Source organism: Antennarius striatus, chromosome 21 (assembly GCF_040054535.1).
Source record: "Antennarius striatus isolate MH-2024 chromosome 21, ASM4005453v1, whole genome shotgun sequence".
Lineage (NCBI taxonomy): Eukaryota > Metazoa > Chordata > Actinopteri > Lophiiformes > Antennariidae > Antennarius > Antennarius striatus.
The window spans coordinates 7,850,126-7,870,000 of record NC_090796.1 but is presented as its reverse complement, the minus strand read 5'-3'; the positions used below and the strand labels follow the sequence as shown (position 1 = coordinate 7,870,000).

At 43.9% G+C, this 19,875-nt stretch overlaps 1 protein-coding gene across 5 annotated transcripts in view; it reads left to right on the top strand.

Annotated features, from left to right (window-relative positions):
• Positions 1 to 19,875, top strand: part of raraa (retinoic acid receptor, alpha a) — a 126,057-nt gene that overhangs the window by 37,091 nt on the left and 69,091 nt on the right. The window lies entirely within an intron of this gene.

The window sequence follows — 19,875 nt, the reverse complement described above, 5'->3', positions numbered from 1 at the left end:
ACACACACACACACACACACACACACACACACACACACACACACACACACACACACACACACACACACACACACACACACACACACACACAGACACAAGAAAGATTTTAAGGGGGGGTAGAAAGGAAGGATGGAGAGCCTGAGGCTAAACACCCACCACACCCAACCGACTGACTGATACAGCTAATAAACTTTCATTTAAGCTAATGTTCCACTTTTTTTCTGTTTTCTCTGCCCCCCCATCTCTCGCGCTTTTTGTCATTATCTTGTCTATTTTTACACTCTTTCTTTTTGCCCCCCTCCTTTCTCGGCTTTCCTGTCCGGGAGCTAGAAGTAGTGCTGGTTTGGGGAATCAATGCATATGATACCCCTCACAGTTACTGCGCTAGAACTGTTGATGTGTGTGTGTGTGTGTGTGTGTGTGTGTGTGTGTGTGTGTGTGTGTGTGTGTGTGTGTGTGTGTGTGTGTGTGTGTGTGTGTGTGTGTGTGTGTGTGTGTGTGTGTGTGAGTGTGTTTGTTTGAGTGTGTTTGTGTGTGTTTGAGTGTGTCTGCAGTGACTGGATTATGGGATTTGTTTGAGGTTTATTTGCATGTTGTATCTTTGTTTGTTGTGATATAAGTGACATTTGTGCACTCTCAATTTGTTTTAAATGTGCAGTGGAGATGGATTTCAGCTCTTTGCCTCCATATCTGCTGAGGAGAGAAAGACTTGACTTTTTTTTTTCTTTCTCGTTTTATCTCTTGAAAAGACCAGCGCCTTGGTTTCCCCTCCCATTAACTCGAGTTCAACAGAGCAGGATTTTAACATCATCTCCATGAGACGAGTTTTTGTCCAGGGCTTAAACTTACGTCTCCCAAAAGTGCACAGCTGTTTTTAGGGCCGTAATTGACAATTTCATGGTTGATGTCAGAAATTAGCAAAGGAATTTATGTCTTCAAATGAGTTGTTTTGTGCAACCACCAGTCCCAAACTCAGAGGACATGCAGTTTAATGTGCATGGAAAAGCAAATGTGAATATTTAAACTGAATTATCGATAACCAGTTAAATCAGGCGGTTGCTTCAGCACTGTTGGTGTAGTTTTTTTCACTGCGTGCTGCATGTGGGACACAAACTCTTTCCAAAGTACTCAGTTCCGCACATCTTCCTTATACTTGAGTATTTAAATAACACTGTTTAGCGATTTTAACCGACGGAACACATTTGAGGCTAATCTTGTCCAATATAAAGTTCGGGAAAGCTTGAACAGAATCAGCTATAATTGGTTCCTTGAGACCTGCATGTGTACAGTGTGGTATAGAGTATGTTAACACAACATCCTGAGCCTCACTGATTGAAATAATATTTTCTTGTGCCTAAAGTTGGGATCCGTGGAGACAGATGAGCGCCTAACGAACAGTAGAACGCAGCAAATCATGGTTCTGGTATCTGGCTCACTCTTGTGAAGCGCCTTTGTTGGTTTTTGATTTGTAAACGGAAAGTGTTGGATCTGTTTTCTTGGTTCACCCACTGACCTACAGATGAACAAACACTTCTTTCCTGCTCTATCTATTGCTTGTAAAGCTTAAAGTATCCCTTCACTCTCCAAAGAGTAGACGCCTCCTGCAGCCGCTGCTCATCTTCTGTCACTGGAGGTGAGCTACAGTAGGCACAGCAGACATTTTTACGGTTTTCTGATAAGACGGCAATAACAATAAATCCTACAGGCTAATCAACAACTAATCACTGCCCGTTTCTCAAAAAAAAAAAACAAGAAAAAAAACAACCTCCCGGAGCGATGCAGCATTACCCTGCTCCCGCCTTCAATTACACCATTCATCATGCGTCTTATCTAGCCGCTGGTTTGATTGAGTGTGCAGTGGGAGGCATCCCAAACCTTGCATTCTCTACGCCAGAGTTCGTGCTTATGTGTAGGTGTGTGTGTGTGTGTGTGTGTGTTTGTATGTGTGTGTGTGTGTTTGTGTGTGTTTATGTGTAGGTGTGTGTGTGTGTGTGTTTGTGTGTGTGTGTGTATTTGTATGTGTGTGTGTGTGTGTGTGTGTGTGTGTGTGTGTGTGTGTGTGTGTGTGTGTGTGTGTGTGTGTGTGTGTGTGTGTGTGTGTGTGTGTGTGTGTGTGTGTGTGTTGGGATGATGACAAGAATGGAAAACCGGGGGATGTGGGCACGTGGCAGCGGGTGTATATGGGACGTATTGGGATGTATGATTGTGTGTCAAAATGCTGAATGTCAGAGAGGCTTAGTGTGTGTGTGTGTGTGTGTGTGTGTGTGTGTGTGTGTGTGTGTGTGTGTGTGTGTGTGTGTCTTCGTGCACCAGATTTACAGGAGTGTATAAATCAAGCCAGATGATCGCCCCCCCCCCCCCCCCCCCATATCCGCTCTGTCTCAGTAAGCACATTTCTCTTTCTTACCCTCCTACTGTCCCGGTACTTCCTTTCTCCCCTTTCTTCCCTCCTCCACCTCCCTCCTCTTCTTCATCTTTGGTTCTGGAACTTATTTGTCTGGGGGGCCCCTGTCTAATCTCCAGCTAGGCCGGGTGTTGGGAGACGGGCGACAAATTTTAATAAGCAACTGGGCGCTGTAATTTCACAGCCTTGGAGAAAGATTAGGCTGATTGATGTTGGACTCGCCTAATGGTCCAGCCTACGGCTCACGGCCCAAATTGGCGGTGATGAAAGTTTTGTGCAAATTTAGATGGAGAAAAATAATCCACACATCTTCCCTCCGTCTCTCTGTCTTCATTTATTCTTTGAATGTCTTCCCTTTTGTGTTTGTGTCCTGGTCAATCTTTTTGTCAAGGTGTCTTTCTCTGTTCTGCATCCTTGCTCTTCACGTTTGTTTCAGGCCGTCTCTCATTATTGTTCATGCACCTCTTTCCACTCTTCTCCTTTTCTCTCTTCCTTTCTCATTCTCAACACTCCTTCTCCGTGTTTGGTTTACCATCATCGATTTGTCTCTCATCTCATGTCCCCCTGTCTTTCATCATTTTGTAGTTTTTCTCAGTCATTCCATCTCGGAGGTTATTTTCTGTCACTCACATTCTCATTTGCTCCTTCACTCCTATTTCTTGTCCTTCCGTCTAAGATGCCTGCCTGTGTGTTTGTTTGTATGTGTATTGGTCTGAAGGTGTGAGTCGCTCCTGCGCTGTCAGGACAAATTCATCCTAACCTACAGAGAAATGGGACAACAGGGCTGATGACTGTCTCTTTCCACCTTGATCTATTCCTCAGGCTGTTTGCTGCTTTCTCTCTCCAGTCCACCAGATCGCTCTCCGCTGGCCGGCAGCTCTGACAGCCTCCGTCTGCCATGCGTTGTCATGCCACAGATTTCCTGGCCACTTTTCAGGATATGGCAAATTCTTGTCAGTGTCAGCTCCTTGTCCCACTGGCAAACAGTATCATCCATGTGTTTGTCAGACTGTTCTACAATATTAAAAATTCCAGTAACTCATTCCAAGAAAATCCCAGTTTAGTTACAGTTACCATGGCTGCCTGGGGTTTGAATTGGAGTGTGTTACATATGAATGCATTGTTGATCTCTGGTTCTGTCGCAGCATCTTGGTTTGAAGCAGCTTATGAATAATAGTGCAAACCCAGACAAGACTATGGCTTACAGAAATGCAAACTTATTAAACATGGGGCCAAAACAGGAACAGATTTTTTCACCAGATATTGTGTTATTGAGGGACTGGAGCAAATATGTCAAAATAAAGCCAAAGCAGATTCCTGCCTGTCTCGGTTTGTGCAAATTTGTACAAGACACGGAATACTGTGGGTTCTAAATCATATGTGAGCAAAACAGTACGACTGCTCTGACCAACACTCCTTACACAGAGTGGGACAGAAAAAAAAAGTGCCAGATGCAGGGCAGTAGAGATTGGCCTCCGGGAAAACCAAAAGGCAGTGAGGGCTACACTAATCCTGTGGTAATAAAAGACCACAGCGCTGCTTGTTATATTTGATATTCCAACTGTTATAAAATTCCCTGAGAATGGGTGAATGCACACACTCTCATAGGATTTCTAGCCCTCTAGGAGTTCAGCGCACTGTATGGGTGTGCATTTAGTGTACGGGAGTGGGCGCGTGCATGTGCACATGCTCATTTTAGCACATCCATGCAGTGCATGCATGCATGCGGGTGTGTGTGTGTGTGTTAGTCAGCTATGCAGCTCACATTCCCTCAAAACAGCAACTATCCTCTCCCTGTCTCGCTCTACTCCCACACAGATCTCCTCTCTTTTTTTTATCCAAAGAAGATGCTGCTGAACTTGTCCTCCTCCCTGCGCTGACACGTTGAGTTATGCGCTGATCTATCATTAATAGCTTCATTAGCATTTTATTCCCTTTGAGGTGCTTGTGTACGTAGTTGTAATTACAGCATGGATACTTGCGTCGTTAAACAAAGGGATGTCTCAAATTCTGTCTATGACAAAAGCTGACGTGGGCAAGAGGTATGGGGTAATAACTCCAGCTCCCAACATAAAGTGAGCAGGCAGTCCCCAAATAAGCATTCCCTGCTCTGTTCCCCTTAAAGGCCTCCTCGACAGTGTGTTTCTTAACTCATGTTACCCAACCAGTGGCATTTTGCAATATCCTGGACGAATGTGAACAAGAAGAGCATTTATTTCAAAGCCAATCTATACTCCATCCAGGACTCGAGAGACAACTCGAGCGCTTTGATGCACAACAGTATAGTTGCAGCGTCGCCGGGTAGCGCCAGCTGTAAATGAGTGGTAACCGCCTGTAAAGTTTATCTTGGCTAGGTGGCCCTTGTTGATTGCTCCCAAAGCCTGTGGCGGGATCCACAACACAATATCATCTTACTGGCCACAGTCCTGACGACTTCCTAAAAGCAGTGCGGTTGTAGAGCCGGTGCACACAATTCCTTTGCCTTCTCGCCACAGGAGTTGTTACGACGTGCAGGGTTCACACCCGGCTAGCCAAAGTGGTTTGTTGTGGTTGATTCTTTATTTTTGTCATGGTAGAGAGGAAGACTGAGGTCTGTAAGTCTCAGATGGATGACAGACACACGGAACGCGGCTTGGATTGGAAACCTGGAACGCTCAGATCCTGGTTACCTGTAACTTTTCTTTCTTTAAATGTCTGGCGGTCATGCATGCGGTAATTTGGTGCACAAGCTTTTATGCAGGTGGGTGTACCTCGCTGTTTTGTGGAGAGACGGTAGGATGGGACTATTTTAATACGTAAGTCTTTGGGACACCATCACTAATGGATATTGTTTGGCTGCTCGGTTCTATTTCGTCTCCTGCCTTTTCCTCACTGGATTTGATTTCAGCATGATGCCTTTTTAAAGGTATGGTGTGATCACTTTGATTATCCTCCTTTTGATTATCTACTTCCCATGATACTGGGTAGGGCAGGGGCAATAATGCCAGGAACCCAGAGCGTATAAATAGCCTGTGTTTGTCAAACGCTCTCCTCCCATCCTCCCATCTCATAGTTTTATGATGGCTGATACTGCGGGATATTAAATGGGCCGAGGGAGCACTTTGATGTTCCCCCCCATGCGATGGTGGGATATGGCTTATATTGTGCACCACAGGGGAGGTGGGGCTCGTCTGCTCCTGTGGGCTGGGTCGCGGACGGCGGTGGAGGAGGGAAGTGTGCATGGCAAGTTGCTGATGGGAAAGAGACGAATGGCGCGCCTTTGTCAGAAGTGGTCATGTGCTGAGGAAAGAGTCGGGGAGAGTGAGAGGGAGGATGGAAGGAGGGCTTGACTGATTAACCTGTTTACCTCCCTGAAAACGCTGCGGGCGCCATTCTGATTAAGGTTCAGTCTTCCATCTATCATCGCCATGGCCAGTTTGGACCTTCAGAGCTGCTGACACTAAACACTGTCAAAACAATGGAGTGTCCACCACGCCCTGCAAGTGTGCAAGCAGCGTCGGTTGTCTCTCGTGGGGAATGTTCCTCCTTATGATTCTGAGCCCCCTCTCACACGTTCAGGTTTTAAATCTCTCTTCATCGCCTCCTCCCACTCCACCTCTAAGCTTTTTTCCCCAACTCCAGGCTTTTAGCACCTCCAGCATAATGCGATTACACCCGTTTGGGGATGCCAGATTATCAAAGGCTTTCTAAAAATATTTCCTCCATCTGAGTCACGGTGGCCTTTTCTGAGTGGACCGAATGCAGCAGCGGGCAGAGGTAGTGCCACACAATGTTCTGGCAACTCAAGCACAAATGTCAGATCCTTAAAAGCTTTTTGCACCGTCTTGGACCCGGTGTGTTCAAGGACAGACGGATGGTGAAGTAGAAGACAAGAGTTGGAAATGAGATCAGGCCTTGGACTATAGAGGTCAGTGAAGGCAGCAGACAGGAGGCATCGTTTGTCCTCCTGCAAACATTGTCCTCCTTGATTTGAGTCACCAGCATTGATCTTATTAGATCTCTCCTCTTCTTTACAAATGGTGGTAGAAAATTAGGTCAGCGCTACATTTGATTCCACTCATTCCATTATGGGCATGTTACTATGTAAAAAAAAAAAAAGCTACTTTGTTTTTCTGCTCTTTTTCTGTGCCTTTCTCCAACCGTCTCAGGCTTTATCGTTCACATTCTTTCTTCGCTCCTGCCAGTGAGAGTTGACTGAAAACACATGGACATCGGCCTGCCTCGTCATGCCTCGGCATACAGTCACAGCTATCAAGCCAAAAAACAAAACACAACCAGCTTTCACTGAAATGACAAGGTTTACTATGCAGTTTCAAAGGTTGACATGCACTCAGTGTGTTTGACTTTTTTGGTAGTTTGTACATCCAAAAATTAATTTTGTTTTACATCTTGACATCTTGAGAGGATTTAATTGATAAGAAATGCACATTTAGATGGATAGACTGTCTAAATGCTGCAATTCAGCTTTGGATTAGTTTTGATTTTGGTTTGTCTAATTCGGTTGAATTCAAGTCAGCTTCCATTTCATCCACCTTGCACTCAGAAAAGATGCTTGCTCTTGTTTCATTTTAAGCTGAGAAGGACTAGCGTACACATTTGTGTGCACATCTGTGCACATAAAATTGGTGTAGGCAATGCCATTATTGGCCCACATGGACCCTAACCCCCCCGGGGGGCAGCCGGGAAGCTTTAGGTGATTTTGTTTTAGCGTAGACAGCCTGTGTGATGTTAGAGCAGCCTGTGATGGACTGATTTAATCCTACTGATGGTGCTCGTAACACACACGGGAAAAGGTTTTGACGTGTGTATGCACACACGCATGAAGCCATACGTATGCATTCGTACACACTGATCTGTGTGTGCGTGTGTTTTCAGTGTTTGTGTGTGTGTGTGCGTGCGTGCGTGCGTGCGTGCGTGCGTGCGTGCGTGCGTGTGTGTGTGTGTGTGTGTGTGTGTGTGTGTGTGTGTGTGTGTGTGTGTGTGAAACAGAGAGGTCAGCAGAGCTAACACAGTCCCCTGGCTGTTCTCAAGGTTAATGCGGGACTGACAGCGGCTGCTATTAGCGGCCTTCAGATTCTTTCCACCCCCCCCATATGCCGGGCTGATTCATCCTGGTGGCAGCAGTGCATTAAGATGTAACAGCCCCCCTCTCAGGTGTTACTCACCCCTTTGGACAGGGCCTCCATCATAATTTTACATTCCCTATTAACTCTGAATCTCAAACACAATGGTCCATTAAAGGGAGAGGTGCTGCCGCGGCCCCCGTTTCCTTACATGTCATTCGACTCTTCCTATATGTCATTATTTCATGCCGTCCCATTGTCTGTTAATTGAAATACCTCAGACATTGTCTATATGGTCCATTAAAGGGACGAGAGCCTTGTTCCTAAGTGTCACCGCTGCTTTAGGTGCTATCTCATTAATTTTCATGGTCTGTGTTTGACTTACTAGTGCACAGAGAGGTGGAGCCGAGGAGAGAAAATAATACCATCAAGACAAAATGCACAGTAGCACGCTGAAGATCACTCAAACCATCGAGAACCTCATTTACATTTTAATTCAAAGACATTAAGCAGATGCTCATAGCGCGTGCAGGTTGATGTTTAGTGTCTTGCTCAAGGACACTTTGGTGATGCGGGTTTCACCGTCAAATGAAAGAGTCACAAAAGCCATTTGCTTTTGCGTGGTTTATAGTCACAGTCTGCCTGTCTGTCTGTCCGTCCAGCTGGCACACACGCCTTGTATCTAAATATGTAATTATTGTTTGAATGTAAAAAAGTAGATCATTATTTATCATTATCATTTATAGATGCTGAAGGTGGCCAATCATGTGCAAATGACAAAGGTAGCTGAAATCACAGCTCTGAGCATTTATATGCTGTAAAAGCAGAGCAGAGGTGGTTGGTGTGTGTGTGTGTGTGTGTGTGTGTGTGGGTGTGTGTGGCGGGGGGGTGTTGTGGGGGGCAACGCCTGGGTCCATATGAAGAGTGATGATGTTGTTGACTCACTGTCGGCCAGATGCCAATCAATCAATTAACCAATCAATACTCATCTGGCGAGCGCCTAAGGACACTGGAGAAAATCTCCTAGAAACACTCGAATCAATTACTTTTAGCCTCAGTGGCAGACTCACACACACACACACACACGCGCGCACACACACACACACACACACACACACACACACACGCACACACACGCGCACACACACACACACACACACACACACACACACACACACACACACGGATACAGTAATATTTATTCAGATGAAGGCTTACTCCTTAAAGTCTCTGCCTCCTCCTCCTCTTCTTCTCCCACATCCCAAACACACAGGAATCAGATTGCAGCGACATGGGAAAAGAAAAATGAGTGAATTCCGTGTGTCTCCTCATTCCCAATTCCCTTTCCTCCTCCTCTTCCCCCCTCTCCTCTTCTCTCTCCTCCCATAATGGAAAGCAGCATTCCCTGGCTGCCATCAGCAGCTACACTTCAACAGTTAATAGATAGGCCTGGCAGCTTATGGTGCCCATGCATTTTTAAATGTGAGTTTGATGACTCCTGGAGAGAAGGAGGGACATGAGAAGTATGCTTGATATTTCTTCTCTGTTTGTGTGCGTGTTTGTGTGTGTTTGTGTGCGTGTGTGTGTGTTTTTGTGTGTGTGTGGATGGTATGAGTGTCATCTTGTTTGCATTTTCTTTGTTTCTCTGCTCTTCAGTCCTTCTTTTCCTTTTTCCTTCACTTGATTTCTTTTAAATTCTCTTTGTCTCTTGCTTTATTCTTTAAAGACGGAGCACACACGCACAGTCATCGCTGATCATGTTACAGGATGACCATATATGTAAGATGAATCCGGCTCTTGTATTTCTTAATATCACAACTTTGGCATTTGTGCTATGACCTTTCGGCATTGTTGGGCGAGCCAGTCTCATGGTGGGTTAATATGTCGCGGAGAAGAGGTCAGGACAGGCTGACCACCGCTCTGTAGCATCCACCCTGACCCACGATCCCCCACTGCCTCTCCACTGTTTAATACATATAAACACACACAGCTGGCAGGCGGCGCCACAAGTAAAGTCACTGCGCCTTGAGTGCCGTTCCTGTGTCGCTGATGGCACCAGCGGGGAGCGATGGAAATAGGCGTATCCGTTACATATAGAACAATAACATGTTACCTCATAGCCATTAAACGTCAATGGAAGCACAATGAGCAGCGGCGTGGGATGATGCTGTCATCTGACGTATGTCCACACCTGTGAATGGATGATTCCTCACAAACCAGCGGCACCCAGCCGACATGGAAAATCCACTTCATGTGGATCTGTGGAGAGAATCATTATTGTGTTGCACTCATGCTGCTCTTTTGCATGTGTGGAATGTTGTGGCCTCATGCTTCTACAAGTCTTCAAATACCAGCGAGCTATAAGATGTGATATCCAAAGCATGACCCATCAAATTTACAATGATGACGATGCGTCTTTGAGAAGGACTGAGTCAGATGGAGTGGAATAAAACAAAATAATGCCATTGGAATCTTTGTCACAACTATGATTTTGAAAGCAGCGAGCTAAAAGCACCAGCTTGTTTTTGTGTCTGATTTTCACCAACTATTTCTGTGCAGACATATTCAGGCAGTTTCAATCCATGCATAAAAGTCAGCTTTAGCAAAACCAAGAAAAAAATGTTTCCAGTCCTTATCCTTTGTGCAAAGCAACACGACGTCAACTAGCTAAGTGCTAATCAGATAAGTGGAAATAAAAACTCCTGTTAAGCTCCCTAGAAATGTGAAGCTGAATTACACTTTTAACCTACTTCCTAAGTAATGGATATGATTCAGCTCCTCTCCTTGTGTTAATTTAAAGCCTCATCATTACATCCATATACAGACACCCCCAGTCTGCTGCAGATTATCGTTCCACTCCCCTGTAAACAAGATGCTTTCAAGGCCTGTGGAAACTTTACAACTTTGTAAAGAATGTCTTTATTATAATGCTGACTTTTTTCATGCCTGACATCCATCCATCCACCCACCAATCCATCCATCCATCCATCCATCCATGTGATAATGAACTGAACCAAACCAGCAGATGCAGTAAATATAGTTGTGTACACATTCCATCTACGTATTGAGTTGCCTGTAGGAACCGTTCCTTTTAAGAGGGTACACTCTCTCCGAGGCTCAGGTCGCGTTTGATCCTCCAGTGTGCGAGCGGCGGCATAAACAGGAAGGGGCCCTGCGCTTTAGTGCGTCATTAGCTCTCGCGTCACTGGATCTTCTGTGTTGAAATGTGCCAAAGAGTTTTGCATAACATTGTTAGCCTGATATCCTTGATAGGTAAATGAAGGTGACACAGCCACGCAGGCAGGAACACACACACACACACACACACACACACACACACACACACACACACACACACACACACACACACACACACACACACACACACACACACACTTACAGAGTTGATTAGTCGTGCATGCTGAAGATACAATGAAACATCCTGAGCCAGCTGTACTGGGCTCCCTTATGAGAATAGAATGATGTAAATGTCTTTCTAAAGGTGCACACATCTATGTCCATACATATGGAATATGACAGGTTAGGTTTTTGTGAAGTGTTTTATCTCTATATGTTCAGTATTTGTGTGTGATTGTGTGTGTGTGTGTGTGTGTGTGTGTGTGTGTGTGTGTGTGTGTGTGTGTGTGTGTGTGTGTGTGTGTGTGTGTGTGTGTGTGTGTGTGTGTGTGTGTGTGTGTGTGTGTGTGTGCGTGCATGTTTGTGTGTGTCAGCGGGTGGGGTGTGTGGAGTCTGTTGGAGTCCTGCTCAAAAATGTGGACCTCATTTGTGCTGGGCCTCTCGCTAACTGGAACAGGGTTGGAGGTGTATTGAGGGAGCCACCCTGTAACCCCCTCCCCTCACACACACACACACACACACACACACACACACACACACACACACACACACACACACACACACACACACACACACACACACACACACACACACACACACACACACACACACACACACACACACACACACTCACACCTACATAGCATTGTATTACTGTATATTGTGACTAGCCAGTAGACAAGTGGACTTTCCACTTTAACAGTATCTAACTCAATCTCCCATTTACAAATGACATCCACTGTTTTCTAAGCTGAATGAGATGGAGCACATTGTGTTCAGCGTTGTTATTATTCACAGTGGAGACATTTTCCCTCAGCTCTGTTGGGGAGGGGGGTGCTGATCTCTGTCATATGCTTAAGCTCTGCTCTAACTGATTAGCTATTGGAGTGGTGTATTGGGATCGCTGCAGTGCATACTCACCTCCCTATCCTGCTGTTCCAACCTCTGTTCCCTGTGTATGAGTGTGTATGTGTGTGTGTGTGTGTGTGTGTGTGTGTGTGTGTGTGTGTGTGTGTGTGTGTGTGTGTGTGTGTGTGCATGCGTACGTGCGTGCGTGTGTGTGTGTGTGTGTGTGTGTTCGTGTGAGTGCACACCGCTGCACCTCGGATGACATCTTCCTGTATGAAAGCTACATTTGTTTTATCTTTCTTGTTGGACAAAGATTCTCTGTTCATCTACGTCGGCTCCACCAGGACTGAAGGAGTTTTGATTTTAAGGCCCTGAGGGGTGACAGGGGGGGTCTGATGTAAAGGAACTGAGTGTTCTGGGTTTATAACCCGAGACAAAAGGGGGACATCATTACAAAATGATAACAATGATTTTTATTTTAAAAGTTGGATCCAAAATTGTAAAGTTTGATCACTTACAACAATGAACAAGCATTTTAGGAAAGTCAGCTAAGGCTTCATTGATTTTCAAAGCAAAAAGCATTTTTACCAATAAAAAACCCACACATAGCCTAGAATGCTAATTTTGGATCAGGTCCCGGTGACTGTTGAGAGACGTCACAGCCTCTGGTTCTGTCAGGTGGTGAAACAGACTGAAGCCGAGTGTAACGCTGGGAAACAATAACATGCATGTCAGACCCCAGACCAGGGCAGGAGGCTCGACTCATCACCAGGAAGCCACTAGATCTCCTGCTGCAGCCTCCGTTCACATCCACTTCACCCTAGTCTCTCTGGACATCATCTTTTTTCATCATCTTTTTCTTTTTGTTGATCTTCTATTGCTTCCCACTCCCCCTCTTGGGGTGTCAGATGTGTCTTATGTTCTGTGTTGAGTGAGGAGCTTGTGTTCAGTCAGTGGTTGGTTTAATTCATGTATATTTTGCTTATTTTCCAACTATTATTTGCTTTTGAAATGTGAATTCTTTTGGATTTTGTGCCAATGTAATTATCTTGTAATTTGGCTTATGTGAATAATTGTGATTTTAAAAATCAAACCCACTCTTTCTTCTTCTTCTTCTTCTTCTATTTCATCTCTGGAGAGGCAAAATTTGCAATTTACGTGACCAGAAAGAGAATTTAAAACAACACTGTTCAAGAAGCAGCTACTGTTTTTTGCTGTAACATCGGATGTCGCTTAAAACTAGAATTTGGTTTTTACAAAATGACAAAAGACCTGAATAACTTTCGGAACATCTGGTGTCACAAAAATGTTCAATGCACTTTAGTTGATGATCAACTCAGTCTTGCAAATTTCCTGTTATAATGCACTGATTTTTAAATTGTATTTCTTTTTATTTGTTTTTTAGTATTTTTGAATCACTTTAGCACTTTCATCTAATGTAAAATTGTAAAATGTTTGAGTGCGATTAAAGTGTTTTTGCAAAAATCAAAAAAAAATCTTCTTCTTCTTTGTTCTTTCCATGGCTTTCTCTTCCATGCTGTATTGCTTCCTACATTTGTCGGTTCCTGCCCCCCCCCCCCCCCCCACACACACACACACTCTCACACATATTTTCCTCCCGGTATCTCTATTTCTCACTTCCTTTGTCCCCCAATCCAGAACATATTACCCTTTAACTCCCTCTCTCTCTCTCTCTGTTATACCTCCCCAACTCACATCCCTCTCACTTGCCTTCTTTCCCTCTTTTCTTCCAAACTCTTCCATTCTAACCCCCCCGCTTCATATTTCATATTAAGCAATCCTTTCCATGGAGCCAGCTGTGTAAACAATAGGGATCGGCCCTCCATGTTTTCTCAGAGTGAGAGAGAATTGTGTAAAAAGTGGGGCACAAGGAGCTCGCTGCACGCTGTCCTCACCAGCGATCTTCGGCCCTTTAGCTCCCCGACATCCTTTGAGCAAGGGAGGGACTTTCTTGGCATGGTGTTGATGTACATGTGTGAGACTGAGTGTTAAGTGTATGGGGCAGTGTGTTTATGCGGGTGTGGGAGCTTTCTGTTACCATAGCCCCCTGCAAATATTGACCGAGGTGGATAGCTACAGTGAGCAGTTCAAAAGTAAGCACAGCATGTCACGTTCTGCAGGTCATGCCTGGAATTTTGTCACCATGTGCGTTCTTGCCGGAAATAAAACAGTTTACTTAATTTACAGGGAACACTACTTTTACTTTATCTACGCTATCAGCAGCCTGTTTTTGATGCAAACGTCCAAAGATACCGCCGGTGATGCTGCGATTGGATATTCTTTGTTTAATATTCTTTATTTAAAGGTGTTTTTGCGTGTCATGGGGTCTGGTTGGCACAGTTAGCAAATGGGTGTGCATCTGTCAGTGTGTGACTGTGTGCTTCTGGGTATATATATATGCATGCATGCATACAGGTAGGCAGATGGTGTAGTTTTGCATGGACAGCCACAGCACTCGTTATGTGTGAAGAAAGTGGGCTACTGTCTTACTGAGACACACACACACACGCACACACACACACACACACACACACACACACACACACACACACACACACACACACACACACGGCTCATCTCTGGCTTTATTTTTTGCAGGTGCAGTACTTGCTGGCATTTGAGATAATTAAAGGCTGACCTTTCTGAGGTGAGACAGAAATGTCACCCAGCCTGCCTCACTGACAAGTGGATTCACCCCAGGGGGTCCTTGGCAAAACGGCTGAGGATTTTCACAGTCCTGGATGTGCACTTAGCACCCTTTAGCCTTCTTTGCCTTAGATTCTGGCTGTCATGGAGAGGGCAATCCAACCTCTGACCCATGGCACCTCAGCTCATGATGAGTGTAACCGTCTCCAAAGCCCTTTTAACACAGGGATTGCACAACAGTATGACAAAGGAAACCCTTCTCTATGACTTCTTTGTTTGTTTATGTTGAACAAAAACAAAACAGTGGTGCAACACTGAACGGCGTTACATCATCAGAATGTCACAACCCTGTTTTTCTGCCTCACATTTACACAGATGACATCTCACTGTTTTTCACAGAAAAATCTCATCTACAGCAGTGGTCCCCAACCTTTTTTTACGCTACTGACCAGTTAAACGTCAAACAATATTTTCACGGACCAGCTTTTAAGGTTTGGTGGATAAAAACAACAAAATAAAATATACGACCAGTACAAAAGCTGTTATTTTACATCTTTCTTTTTCTATGTAAGTTAGGTATTCTTTCTGTGCAACCCGGTACCTTTTGACCAAAGGACCTATACCAGTCCACGGCCAAGGGGTTGCAGACCACTGATATACAGTATGATGCCTAACAATGCTAAGGGTAGCATTGGTTCCCCAGGTTTTCTTAAATGAATTTTTTAAAATAGTTGCTTTAAGTTTATTATTATTTACCAGGGTTAGAAGTGCCTGTGAAGATTACCCAAAATTATTCACTTGTAAAAACTGAAGACCTGTGATTTCAGTTAATGCATCGCAGTTTTTTTCATGACAGTTTTTTGTTGTGGTAGAGTTAACAGACCATATATTGACACAATGTTATGCATTTTAAAGTGCTTTTTAAGTTATTTATGCTGTAGAGTATGAAGAAGAAGAGAAATAGATTACCTGCAACAATTGTAGCAGATCAGCTGTGTGCTTCAAACACACACACACATACACGCGCGCGCGTGCAGATGTGGTCTGTTCTTCATGCTAAATCCATCTCATCTGAGCTACTAATGTACAGTAAATGTAGTGTACTGTCACACTCTCCCTCAGGGCAATAAGATGACATGAAAATGTGATTCAGGACATGAGTTGACCACACATGAATGAGCGTAACACACAAATACACACAAACATACCAATACACATACATGTAAGTTGCTTGCCTACACCCGAAAGCTTTGACACTTGTTGATATACACACTCGTGCACGCGCATCGCTGCACTGACCAATGCACGCACATGTTTTGAAATGTGCTTTTTGTGCACATTCACATATGCACGAAAGCACATTGGCTCCCACAATGTCACATTTCACTTCTGACGTATACATCTACCCACACTGCTGTCCTCATAAAAATTTCAGTGAATCGTGCTTGAGCGACTTCCATTATGTGTAACACTGCAAAGCCTTACAGGCTTACAGAACCCACTCTGTGCAGTTATAGCCTGACATACACTCCTAGCTAGCAGCCTGTGGAGAGGTTTCAGTATAAATCCATATGAGTTTTATGTTCAGCCCATTATAGAGAAACTTTTGAAGTCTTCAACCTTAAATGGTGACATACTATGTCGTCAAGAATCAAGCCAAACAATTACAAGACATACTTTTTGTGACGCACCGTGTCTTTTTTAAAATAGCAGGTTGAGCACCTAGGCGATGTTCATAAATCATGCCTGCAGGAAAGGAACAGTTTTCATAAAGTTGCAGTTCAAGGACATTTTTCACTTTACATTTTACAAAGATGTGCAAAACTATTTCCACCAGAATTAATATCCAAAAAGTTAACATTAGCATTACCAGGAGGTTAACATTAAATGTGGTGGTGTTAACAGATTAACATATTAAATTGTCGTGTTGCTGACCACCAGCTGCTCTCCTCACAGAGATGTGCAGCGTTATCGGGGCCGACAGTGACGTGTGTGTGCATGTGTGTGTTAATGTTAGTGGGTATGTGTTATCATGTCAAGAGTCCTGCTGCGCTTTTTCCCCAGACTCACTCTAAAAACCAAACATTCAAAACACAGTGTTTGTTTCATTGTCTGACCTTTTGTATGCATCTGTGAACATGTGTGTTCTACTGTCTGCGTGCTGAAATGCGCATCTCTTTATATTTATGAACACACCGGAGTGTCTGTATGTCAAGCGTTGCATTGGCCATCCCCTGTGGCTTTCTGTGCTGCGTTTTCATCCCGTTCACCTTGACCTCATGCTGCCATTTGCTTTTTTCTGATTATTAATTCAATGTCTGCTGTCACAACCAATTAGTCTCGCTCATGCCTCTTGACCTCTGACCCCGTCTGTTACATGGCAAACACTGAGTAAAGACCAAGTGACCCAGATATAGTTTGTTTGTTCTCTCCCTACTGTAAGTGATCACATGCATTCTCTCAGTATCTGTCCTCTATACAGCAGCATGCCTATGTATGAGTGAGTATATTGAAATGGGATAGGCAGATAAATATAGGTTTAAGACAAATAAATGGATTGGAATTGTTAGACACTCTTTGAAAAGATGTGCATTAATGGTTGGATACCAGGCCCTAGGGTCCTCATCCACTTCCATAGGCTACATGTACCATCAGCTCTTTTTCCTGGCTACACCAGTCCATGTTAATGTTCTGTAAGTACAGCACTGAAGCCAGTGAGTTAATTTTTTATGTGTACATGTAGCAGCAACATAGAGTTCTCATTCCTGTTTGTTACACTCAGTTTCCTCCCAGCATCTTATCATCTTCAGCTTATGCATGTTTATATCAGAAAAGTCTGTCAGCCTTGACAGAGCAGGAGCACATCTCTACTACAATGAAGCCCGGCAGCCATGCAGCATTATGCACAGAAGTGTTCCCATGTTTTTTTTCTTCCCAATATCAACGACCTTGTGTGCCAGCTGTATCATATGGACCGCATACATCACCAAACGGGGGGTGTCTGCTGCTGAGATGTGAGAAGACCCTGAGAGAGGAGTGGCGGGGAGACTAGTGGGTGTGGAGCAGAGTTAGGGAAAAGAGACATGCGCTCGCAATAAAAGACAATAGGAGATGTCTTATCTCATGCTCATATATGCTGATACGTTTTGCCTTTATATGTACACATGCAAACATGTGATTTATAAGTACAAGCTCAAGGATTCCTGCCTCTCCTGCAGGATCAGAGGACACAGCCGAACGCCGTTTTAACAGCAGCTGAGCCATGATTCCTCATTTAGAGTTGTGCATCTGTGTTTTGCGCTGCTGATAGCGTGTATTTGTTTTGTCCTTTTCTTTGACAGAGTGATTATACAGGTGCTGAGATATGTTCTCCTTCTGTGCACACTCCTTTGTGGTTTCTGTGGGGGCGTCAGCACACTCTCAGCTTCAAGCATCTCATTCATGTTAGGCTCCCATTTTTACATACAGTACACTGTTTATTCAGTTTCAGTCCTCCATTGATTATTCTAAAAGAATGTTCGGAGGAGGCTGATGATGACTTTAGATTGCATTGCAATGGATCTAGAAACCATCCATCATCCACTTGTCAGAGGTTATGATTTACTGTATGATGTCATCATATGGACTATGGATGTAGCTCATTGGATAAATGACGTCCTGTGGCTCATCGATGTTGATAATGAAACATCAAAGTAAGATTGATATTTAAATTTTTATCCACTCCTGATTTTGGTTAATCTGCCTCTGTCTGGCTTAAGCTCTTGAGGTTTTGTGTGAGGAACACCATCTTCATTCCAATCCAGTCAGAGGCAGCATGGGGGCGGACAATAGTGTTGCTATTACAGGATTTATTAAAAATTAATTAAGGATTGAGATATTCACTGGTGTCATTGCTCAGTGACATTTCCATGAAAACCTGTATAAAACCCCACCAGGAATGTGTTTTTAACAGTTATGTCCACATGAGAGACTGTCTTCATTTCCATCTTTCCTCTGTCTCCACTTCCTTTGCAGTAAACAATCATATCACTGTCTATTTACTGTGACACCACTTAAGATTGGGTGAACCACTTCAGGTGTAAGTGCCAGGAAGTTTGATGACTCAGCACTTCTTCTTATGGGTAGCTACACTACAAAGATAATCATGAAGGAAGTGGTCAATTACCAACCGGTGAGTCGTGTTTCTTCATTGAGAACCACTTGTGTGGATGTGTCATTAAAGTACATAAGTGTATGTTTTTGACAACAATGATGAATCTTAAGAGTGCGACATTGAGTACAGCGAGACAACATTTCATAATGGCCATGGCTGATTTGCACTCTGCATTATGAAACCAGAAAGTACTCTCTCGCAGGCCATTGTTGTCTCTTTTGGTGTAATAGGTGGCTACTCAGCGCAGAGGAAGCACTTTGAACACAAATAAAATCAAACTCTATTCATCTGTATTCAGCTTTATAAAACATGCAGTTAAAGCTCTTCTGCTGAACACAAGTACCCCACCCACCCAGCCTCCCCCCAGCCTATAAGCACCACACACACCAGCCTATTGTGATAGGGTGGCTCGAGAGCACTTAAGCAACAATCAATAAAAATATGAGATCGTGATAGAAAAATCAACTGTGGCTCTGATGAAGAGACATATCAGGGCTCTGCCGGTGCTCTCCTCTCACACCCTTATAAACAAACATTCCTGTTGTGATATGGTGACAGGATAATTGCTGAGTTAGTATATATTATATAGTAGTTGCAGCACTGCCACAGGTACAATACCGATCCCCCTATGGAGTCACAGACTTTTTTTACAGTTACACCATAGAACATTATATCAACAATGCAAGGGCTCCTAACTCCGAAAAAAGGATCAAACTTCCTTCAAATAAATACAATAAATACTGCAATACTATCTGTAAATGTACAAATGGGTGCCATGACTGGAATGCAAAAATATAAGCAGTAGCTTAGCTCTTAAAATTTTTCTCAGTGCAGAATTTTAACTAAGTAGAACAGAAAATATTTACAGTCATGTGCATCATTCATATCTGTCTGATAGGATGTAACCCAATTCAGCGGCTGTGGGAGGTTTTTGGCCTGAGGTGTAAACTATCTATAAGTATTTTTCAAATCAGAAAATTGGAGAATAGGTTTATGGAAAATGTGCCACCGTGGCTCCAGTATTTCAGAGACAAGCTGTCACCTTTCACATCTCGATGGTTTATGTATACTGTTCAAGTAGGAGCAGGTATAAAAACATGTCAACCTTGACCCCTCTCTCTCCTCGCTGGAGTTCACCCATGATGTCCCGGTGTGATTCATGCAATAGCGCCACATTCCTGAGCAACACTGTTCATGCAAAGACACATTCCTCCTTCATTTCAAGTGTTGAGCGAAAGTTAGCGTGCGTGCACGCTTGCGTGTATGTGTGTTTTGCAATTATTTCACTGCCACATGAAAGGTCATTACACTGAGAAAAGAAGTAATGGTCATGTTATGACAAGCTGTTTTGAACGAACAGCTTCTCTCTTCCTCTTGTATAT